General features: G+C 39.6%; 1 pseudogene across 1 annotated transcript; it reads right to left on the bottom strand.

Moving 5' to 3' along the window:
* LOC143862460 (7-deoxyloganetin glucosyltransferase-like) lies at positions 1 to 3550 on the bottom strand (annotated as a pseudogene). Its single transcript, XR_013240315.1, has 2 exons — positions 3007 to 3550; positions 1 to 1056 (listed from the first exon to the last, which is right to left on the bottom strand). The product of XR_013240315.1 is annotated as a 7-deoxyloganetin glucosyltransferase-like (transcript).
* Between the last annotated feature and the right edge of the window lie 433 nt (positions 3551 to 3983).

Below are 3983 nucleotides of genomic sequence, written 5' to 3'. Positions count from 1 at the left end.
TAAGCCAAGATCAGTCCCTATTTAATCTATTACTTTTAACAAACTTCAGAATCGTAGTATTCTGATTATTAATTTTTCAACATAATATCACATTTTATTTTTCCACCTTCATCACTCTTGGTTAATGGAGTTTTTATTAGTGACGGATCTCTTTGATAAGATTCTCCAGGTTCATGTAAGATGACCACCTTTCTTTGTAGCTCTTTCTGCACTCTCCTTCCACTCAATTGCCTTCTTCCTCATCTTCTTTCCCTTCTCTCTTTCCATCAATTCCCCAATTAGACCCTCCACTTGCTCTCTATTAAACTCATGATTAACCTCCACATCTCCCAATCGTTGCAAGCGAATCGACAGTTGGTCGGCTGCTCTGCTAAGAAACTCCAACATATCATCGGCACCCCACCACATATACTCTCAAGCATTGAATTCCACCTGCCGTGCGTTAGAAACCCTCCGACCGATGGGTGTACGAGCACCTGTTCTGTGGGCACCATCCCGATAAGACACCTCTTCCTTCGATCTCCGTGAAGAATTCTTCTGGTAGGACCACTGATTCACCTTGCACTAGATCAGGCCGAATGACCAGAATGAATGATTGTTTGCTATTAGCCAGGCCCCAGGCGAATTCTAACAGCTGTTCGACTGTCATAGTCACAGTGCTCCCAAAATTAACATAGATGACTGATCTTGGCAATCTTTTATCCAACCAATCTAGACACTCGGCATCTTCTTTCCACAAATTTGAACCAATAGACTTTGATCGACTGTCCGACATCTGATTGTAGAGATACAAAAGAAGGCCGATGGCATAGACGTCAATAGAAAACTTGGCTCTAATTCCGTCAAGAACTTTATGTTCCAAATCCTCAAATGTGTTTAGAATTAAACCCTTAGCCCTTATTGCAATCTTCAAATTCTCCAAATTAAGATTTAGCATTATGTCGTCGTGATATGTGGTTCTAACGAAAGTAGGAAGGTCCCTTAATCTGCAACCTTCCATCCCAGGGATGAAGTTCACCGTGGTATCCAGATATCCATTAGTGAAGCAACTTTCATCTGCAAAGAGATGGCACAAAGGTATGAGAAAAAGAAGAAAATATTGCAAATTGTAGAACTAGGATTACCATTTTTCATCACATGTTATCGTAACGAAGAATGTAAATGGTATTACATGTCACTCCCTGTTCTAACAGTGGATCTGGTTTCTTCACAATATATCAGTTTAAATTGTTTCAAGGACTACTACAACACCTAAGATATTAGTAAAATGAAGAGTGCCACTAGGGACCCTTGCAAAAAATAGCCACAAGGGCGCCCCTATTGGTCTATGCCATCTTTGGCAACTGGGATTATTAGTGTATCTCGTTACTATTTTTAAGTTTTACTGATGAGCATTTAATAGTACAGATGTTAATAAATCAATATTAACTACATTTAGTTCGGCTACAAATTCTCTCTTCCCTACAATTAATCTCTCTCTCTCTCTCTCTCTCTCTCTCACACACACACATAGATACGATAGAGATGAGCAGCACCGAAAACACCAATTTTTCCCACCATAGTCTGGTCAACCAAACATGGGATATTTATTTTACCGGATACTTCCAGGGAGTTTTTTTTTTCCACCAATCTCCCAGGGAGTTTTTTGTTCCACAAAAATCCCAAGAACCAAAAAAATTTCAGCAACCAAACAGACCAGGAGACCAACAATCGGCTTTAAACAAAAAATCAATTCTGGAAATCCAAAACGAGCAAGGCCTTGCCCTCTGTTTCTTCCACGCTAACCACATTACAATAGAGGGAATAGAAATGAGATTCACTTGTAATACCCATTGCCATAGATGACATGGACTAATAGGGGCATCCTTCCGGCTGTTTTAGCCAGGGCACCCTTCAGTCTATCATCCCTCGCTAATTAATAGATTTCTGTAGTTTTTAATGTTAACTGCCGAAATAATACAGATGTTCCCCATAAATAAAAGGTTTTGCTAATTAAGTTTCCAATGCACTTAGCATAACCCATAAATAAATTTTAACGATGCTAAAGGATTGCCTTAAATTCTAAAAATATTTTTTGTCCACTGTAAGTAAAAGCACCAAGTTATACGGAAACCCGTTTAGAGAAAAGCAAGATGCCCTCTATCATGACACGTGCACAAGAAAACAAAATGGAGAGCACGTATTCCCAAAGATGCAAAAAGAAAATGTAAAAATACGAAATCAGTGCCATTTTCACTCTCTTCTTTATTTCCACGTCCATCTCTAAATCCTACGTTTAGAGAAAAGCAAGATGCCCTCTACTAGCCAACTGTCCACATCTATCTAAATATCCTACTTTTGGTGGATGGCTGGGATTACCTTTATAGTTGCCCACCCATGGTATGGCCCACCGTCTTCGTGAATTATTGGTAGCCATGACAAATCCAGCCTACTACCCTTGGTTCCACACTTGTCCGTGTTCACCGCTGGGAATTAGAATTAGACCCACCGGGTTAATTACCCAGGGATGTCTCATCAGTATCAAGTATCAACGTGATATAGCATAGTTCCTTATTAGATGGAAGTTAATATTATTGTTTTGGAATCTTGTGTTTTAGGAAGTTAGAGTTTCCTTAGAAAATCCTATTTCTCTTACAAGTTGTATTGCGAGTGGGATGTTAATTTGAACAGGAGAGAAGCATTTATAGTCTACAAATATGGACATATGCATGTGCATGAGATCATCTTTCAATGAATAATAAAACAAGTTTTAGATTGCTTTTTCAACAAGTCGAAGACCTTCTTTTCTAATTTATTCTAGAATATTGTTAAAGTTTAAAAGATAAATAACGCCTTTCTCCAACAGCTTAAGCTTTTGGAGAAGTTGGTAAGTTAACATGGTATTAGAGTCAAAGGTCTCGAGTTCAAACCTCCCGGATAACAAAAATCCACATGCGATAGTCGACCTAAAGTGGGGCTACATGTGCCTGGCCAATTTATTCCCAATGAGAGAGAGGGTTGGATTACCTTTCAATGGTATGTAGCCTTTGTCAACAAGCTCTTTGTAATGAAAGTAGCCTCGAGACTGCAAGCGCTAGGGTAAAACAGAAACTCGGGAATTCCGAGATCATTAGAAGCTTTTATGGTGAAACTCATCAAACCATCACAGGAGGCTCGTTCTTCGAGTCATTAAGCTTCTTCAAGAGCTCAAGGAAATAAGTATGCCAATTCTTCAGCATTGAATCGTAGTGGGCTGAAATGTCCTGCATGCGGTCCGAGTCATTCGACAGCGGTACATCAGATATCTCCTCGAACCGAAAATCGTCCAGTCCTTTCACTGCCTCCGGACCTCTGGATCGCACCAGACATTGGTGATTGTGTTTGGTAATGACGAACGTGATGAAGAAACCCTTGGATTGGAGGATTTTCGCTAGTTGAATAAAGGGGTTGATATGTCCCTGTTCGTGGAAAGGAACGAGCACTACATGAGGCTTCTCTAGTACCAAACAATTCATGGTTTCTTTCTCACAATCTCACTTCTTAGATGCTGAATAGGGTTTGGTTTGTTTGGTTTTTTGCTCAACTTTGTGGCTTGCAAGGTCCCCACAAAACCTAACAGATGGGAATTGCTTGGAAGAATGAGTACCTAGTGGCACTTGGATCGGGGGATGGACTTCTTGAAAGCAATGGCTTTGGATATCTACTTCTGCAAGTGTTAGCTGACATTAAATAGATTTATTGATGGTGCACATGCTTGGCTAACATCCCAAGGAACGAGCAATCTCGTGTCAGGCCATGTTCCTTTTAAGAGTTACTACATCTTACTATCAACAACTCCTTTTGTTATAATCGCACTCCACAATTTACCTACTAACTTTTGTCGGTGGATCTGGAGAGCATCTTGAGATTTGTGATTGACCTAAAAATTATTTTCGAAACATAAAATAAATAGAGCATGCCATTATTGAAAGGAAATTTTGTCAAACGGTACCTAAAAAATCTGA

Source organism: Tasmannia lanceolata, unplaced genomic scaffold (assembly GCF_043159265.1).
Source record: "Tasmannia lanceolata isolate RefF3 unplaced genomic scaffold, GAP_Taslan_0.1 ptg000037l, whole genome shotgun sequence".
Classification (NCBI taxonomy): domain Eukaryota; kingdom Viridiplantae; phylum Streptophyta; class Magnoliopsida; order Canellales; family Winteraceae; genus Tasmannia; species Tasmannia lanceolata.
The sequence above is the reverse complement of the archived record's forward strand: the minus strand, read 5'-3'. Positions and strand labels throughout refer to the sequence as shown.